The sequence below is a fragment of the Neomonachus schauinslandi genome, chromosome 4, assembly GCF_002201575.2.
Source record: "Neomonachus schauinslandi chromosome 4, ASM220157v2, whole genome shotgun sequence".
NCBI lineage: Eukaryota > Metazoa > Chordata > Mammalia > Carnivora > Phocidae > Neomonachus > Neomonachus schauinslandi.
The window spans coordinates 74,255,615-74,261,683 of NC_058406.1; positions in this window are offsets into that span (position 1 = coordinate 74,255,615).

Sequence of the window (6,069 nt, forward strand, 5' to 3'; positions counted from 1 at the left end):
CAGCCTCAACCAATGACTGACAGGGGAGTTGGTGTATAAATACTTCAGTTCCTACACTATGTCAGAGTGTCCCCAGTGGGACTAAGTTCCAGTTACCCAAGGTGGTAACTGGTTTGGTGATGCACCCTTTATTGGCTGCCTTTGTTTCCCTGTCTTACTTCCTTACCAATGTTTTCTTTACATTCCAAATAAGCTACAAGTACTCACATCCTTGTTTTATAGCCAGCTTCTGGGGCAACCTAGACTAGGACACACTCTCTCCGTGGCTACAGGGCGGAGAGGGATGTGTTCAACCACTGAGCTGAACGATTGAGCAATTCTATCAAGGACCATTTAATGTAGATATTCCCCAAGTGTGAGCATCTATAAGCTACCGATGGGGTGTTTTGGTTTGTGGAAATCAAGATGTCTTTTATGCATTAGACAAGGAGTTCCTTAGGCTGCCAGGCTGGTGGGCTGCAAGAGTGGGCTCCTTTTGGTTTCTCTTCCTGAATTTTCTGGGAAGCTGAGGTAAGCTGAGGATCCAAAGGATCAGACTTGAAGTCAGAGAACTTACCTGGGTGGTTTTTTGGCATCTCCCATTTCCCTGAGCAACGATGTTGACTCTATACAGAATGGTTGGATGTGTGTGTGTGTGTGGTGTGTGTAGGGCATGGGGCTAGTTGTAGAATCTGGGGACCTTTTCCACAGGCTGTGGTGTAGGTGTTTGCCCCAGGTCCTCAGTCTCCCAATCACAATTCGGCTTTACCCACACTTGTGTTCTACCTGGATTTATAGAGCTGTCAGCTTATAATTGGACTGAAGGGCTGAGTTCAGTTATGGAAACAGAATTTTATTCGGTTCTTATGTTTTGAACCAGTTGAGCGTTTTACAGCTCGGTTGGTGAAAGGTTTTTATGCTATTGGTGTTCATGAAACATTTTATAGGGAGGGATAATTGAGTTTTTATTTTTACTAGAAAATAATGCTATCAGCCTGGCTTTGGGGACCAAAACAGGGAAGAATTCAGAGAGGCCCAGTAATTATGAAAACTGAATCGAGACAGATGCAGGAAAACAACAAGACCAGAGAAAGCAAAAAACTAGTTTTGATTCTTCTGTAAAATTCTGACCGGAACAATGAAACAGTCAAGGACACTATATATCCATTCATTTATTTCAAAATTTGCAAAACAAATCCCTTCTTACACATAGTATTTGCACAACATGAAATTATTATTCAATAAGTTGACATTTTAAACCTATTACTGCCTAAACCCATCTATTACTGAGCTACTCAGAGCACTAAGTTAACATTTACCAGAACATTCATCCTCACATCATGGGGAGATCAAGCTGAAATCCTTTATTTCATATTCAGATCTTGCCAGGTCAGGATTGAAATCGGCTACCTTTCTGATACTTTACTGAAAAGCCACTGTGAAATCCACAAAAGAATTATTATCAGGTTACTGCAGTTATTCAGCTAGATGTTGACTTTGATATGTCAAATCTCTGATCTTTAATAGAAAATTGATGGTCGTGCCCTAAGGGTCAGTCATATGCACAACCAGGATAGGCCAAGGTTTGCATTAAATTACAGCCAGTCTTGTGGTCTCATTCCCTGGCAGCCAAAGTCAAACAAAGCAAATGGATCCCTTGCTAGTTGGGTCTCTTCATTGTTTTGTGTTGTCATATGGATTTAATTCCGTAATGGGGGACCGCTGGGCACAGTCCCCTTATTGAAATCAAAATCTGCCTTATTGATTTTCTGGAGAGAGTTTTTTCTTAGAGCACCCAGAAGTGCAATTGAAGAAAAGCAACTGGTGCAATTTTTCTTTTCCTTTGCCTCAGATGGTTGTGCTGGCAGCAGATTGATTCTGCCACTAGAAATCATATGAAGATATTAAATTATATCATCAATCAATTTGTTTTTAGAGGATTGACTTTCTCCGTGTGAGCAGGCTAAGGAAAAGGAAACAGTAATTCCCATATGGCTCAATCGGGGGGCAGGTTATTTGGCCATAATGCTCCCTTAGATTTGAGCTCTGCTAAACCAGACTCTTTCTGTAATGATAATGGCTGACGTGCTCCCATTTTCGGTATTGGAGGAAGGAAAGCCAGGGGAAATTGGAGAGGAAGATTCCAGTGTCATTAGAGGAGCTCAGCTCTCCTGGCACGAATCATAGACTACAGGGCTAGAACGGACAAGTCCTTCCACTCCCTGCCCCCCCCAACCCCCACCCCCCAGTGATGCCTATGCTTCTGGATCACTGAGATCCAGAAGAACTGAGGGATTCCTAGAGTCTCAGAGAGAATGAGTGCCCTAGTCCAGTCCAGTAGGTTGCTGAGCAAAATGTTAAAAGAGAAATAAAATAAAAATGGCAGTAAGTGTCATTTTCTTGATACCGTTATTCTGCACCTCAATTTTCTCACCTATAAAGTATAGCTTCTTCATAGGGTTGTTGAGAGGATTACATGAGAGGGCTGGTTTCCTGGAGATGTGACGGTGTTCGTAGCTTCTCCTGGGACACAGCTCACTGGGGATGGACCCTTGGCTCGGGTGGGGTGTGGCCATCACAGGATGGAATTGAGTTTGGGGCCTCATCTCCTGCCTGCTCAGAAGGAGTGATCCCTATGTCGCGCTGAGCTGACATTCGTGAGGAGATGGGTTCAGCACTGTATGTGTCGTTTTGCCTGGCTTTTCGCTTTCCGGGTTCAAGCAGGCGGGATCCACTTAGGTTTCCTGGTGTTGGTTGGTCAAACCCACTTCTAGTCCCATTGCTGAGATCTAAGAGAAGGGGGTCTGAGCTCTAATTACAGAACACCTATATGAGGTGGGAACAAGAGCACATTGACAGATCGGAGGAGGACAGCAGGTTACATACAGCACATTCTATTCATGTCGCTATAGCAGCAAGGGTGGAGACAACCCTTGGGTAGAGTATGTGATTATAACTTCCTCAGTTTAAGTTGTGTTTCTAAAACTCCTTCCATGTCTGAAGATGTTCTAGAGAGCAATACTTCTGATAATAGCAACGATACAACAGTAGTTAAAATTTGGGGGAGTTTTCCCATACGTAGACATTGCGCTAGGTGTTTCACATGGATTTTCTCATTCCAGAGAGGGAGTTCTTTTTTAATGCTCCAAGTCTGCAGATGGGGACAAATAAAGCTTAGGAAAGTGAAAGATGTCTCCCAGAGTCCTGTGGTAAGTGGCCAAGCAGCCTTCAATACCAGTGTGTCTGAATCCAAAGCACCGACTCTCGACACCTGTGCCTTGCCATGCTGTTTGCTGGTGCAGGATGCAACAGGGGAAAACATAACTTTGCTTTTTTTGTACAGAAGTTTTCCGAAACCTTAAATGGAGGCCCAGAAAAGAAATTGAAATCTATCCCGTTATTTCCCAGGGTCTTGCATGCAGGCATGCATGCATGCATTCATTCACTCATTGAACACACATTTGTTCAGACGTGGGTACATGCAGCCCCGTGGTAGGGGCTGGGGAGACAAGCTGGGAAAGCGTTGGTTCTTGTCTAATCAATACACTCCTAGTGCAGGCTCAGTTACCATGGCAGGATATGGCTGTGAACAGGGTGGAAACGCTGGTATTTTGCCAAAGAAGAAAACACGAAGAAATTGGGTTGGGTTCTGGAGAGGCCACCTTTGTCCCTTTGCATTCCTGATCTTTTTGTTCTCCAAGACAAATATTCAGGTTTTACCTTTGGGGGAAGAAAACACGGCGAGGAGCTTAAAAACGTACTTTAAAGAAGGTCTTCTTCCAGGTTTGCGGGGGTGAGCACTGGAAATGACATTCATCTGACTCAAAATAAATACTCATGAAATAATTTCGAATGGGAGCCACAGGGAGGCTCTTTTAAATCCAGGGTCAGCTGAAGCCACCCAAATTTGCAGCTCGCATCATCCCCTCCCCCCAGGAGCAGAAGTGTGTTTTAATGAAAGAGGAACACTAAACGCTTCCCCCGCATTTTAAGGCATGGGACTCTGGCAGGGCGAGTTCTGCCTCACAGCCAGTGCTGGCCCCTTCCTCACCCGGCCCCTTTCATCTGCCTTTGTTCCGTGTCTGTGCGGAGGCTGAGATTTCCCCACCTCGCTCTGTCTTACTGTGGCTCTGAAAGATGATTGCCTTCTGGTGAAGCCCTTTCCCCTTCTTCTGTACCCAAGCTCCGTGTTCAATGAACATCAAAAAGCCTTATCATACCCTGATGGTTTAAATCTTTAAACAGAGCGTAACAGCCGGAGCACATCCAGACCGCTCACATTCTAGAGCCTTGTCACTATGTGTTCCTGCAACAATTACAGGAGAGGGAGACTGCGGAGTGAATCAAGTAGCGGGTGTTGTCTCCCCGGACTCCATGCTGACGCTCTGATCAGGACTTCAGCAAAATTCTGTTTGAAATGAGAATAGACTAATTTTCATCTGACTCTTCTCAGAGGAATCCCATGTGGTCCAACACGCCAAGGGTCATCATTAGAAAACCGCCTTCAAAAGAGCTGAGGCTTCTTGTGGCAAAGCTCTCTCCCTTTGTTAAATTTATAAACATTTATGTAAAAATGTATACATTAATTGTTCAGGCTCTTCTCAGCCTGCAAAGCTATGCCCAGGAATGTACTTGGGGGAAATAAACTCATAAAAGTACCCCAAGTCAGGATGAAAATGGCCTCGTTTTGACGGAAAATTCAGAAGAATTCAGTGATCAAAGGCGATTCTTACTCCCAGCTGTTCAAAGGGACTTATATTAAAAAAAATCAGATGTGACCAAGAATAGAAAAGAACTCATTAAGAGCTTAATGAGACAGTGACAGGTGAAGTCATCAGTTGCTTAAACGCTGTCCTGCCTTTTTCACCCCCCTTCCGTAAGAGTTACTCGTTTGTTTTCCTGGATTCAATTTAGATTTCCTGTAAATCATCGTAAAATGCAGAAAAGTTCACCAGGCGGGGAACATTTTTCAGTCCCAAGTCACTGGGCATCTGCGTAATTAAGAAATCATCTCCCCCACTTGCCCCTCGCCTCTATGGGAGATGTTTGCAAGCACGTCCAGGGAAACAAATAATTGAATCGCCTCTCCTTTCCCTCTTCATCGGTTTCCTTGGGAGAGAGAACTCACAAGAGTGAGCAAGTGCGCCAGGAAAGGACTGATTTGGGGAAGTTTAACACTAAGCCTCATAACCCAAAAGAGAAGGTAAGTTTTTGGCGTCTTTAGAGACGTGGAAATCAGGACCCCTAGAGAGGTATGACTGCATACCCTTTCATAGCTTTTGTCTTGCCACTCGGGGTGTTTATGAAATACCAAAACAAAGCAAAAGAATTTTTTTTTTCTTTTTCTAATTCTCCTAAGCAGCTTAAGTCCCCTTTCACTTTCCCCAGGCAAGACTGGGATCTCTTGCATGTTTCCAGGCTCTGACCTTCCTGATGTTGGTCTCCCAACACTAGTAGCCAGTTTTTTTATTCTTTAAGTGCTAGAGGAGTCATGAAATATTCAGACACTGGGTTTCCCTGAGACCAATCTGGTGGCTTTTTCTTTGTGCTAACTGCTGCTTTCTATGCATCATTCAAAAGGTACATACCAAGTTGTCAGCCCCTGAACTGCTACTTGGTGTTAAACATGAATATTTGTAGCTTAGCAAGGGACTAAATTTAAAAAAAAAAATTAATATTTGACAAGCCCAAAGAAAGGCATAACAGGTCCAGAAGTATCCATTTGAAAGGTTTTTTATTTGTAAAAAGTCAAAACTTTTTGTACAACTGGGATGATTCTGAGCCACAAAAGGTTTGTTTTGAAAGAACACCAATGACCAGACTTCTTCCAGGAACCTCGATTATGACTCCGCCATCGCAGACATGGCAGCGAAGTTGTTGTTGTTGTTGATGTTGTGGATGTGGATGTGGTTGGCAGGAGGAATATTCATTCCACGCATGTGCCACCAATCTTCCGTGACCGGAAAGCCATGAGAGAGGATAGGAGACTTATTCCAGCTGCACATCAACTATACCTACAGCGGCAAAATTGCCTTTTCCCACATTTCTTAATTAGAATTAGAATCAGCTTAGAACTAATAGAATCTCTTA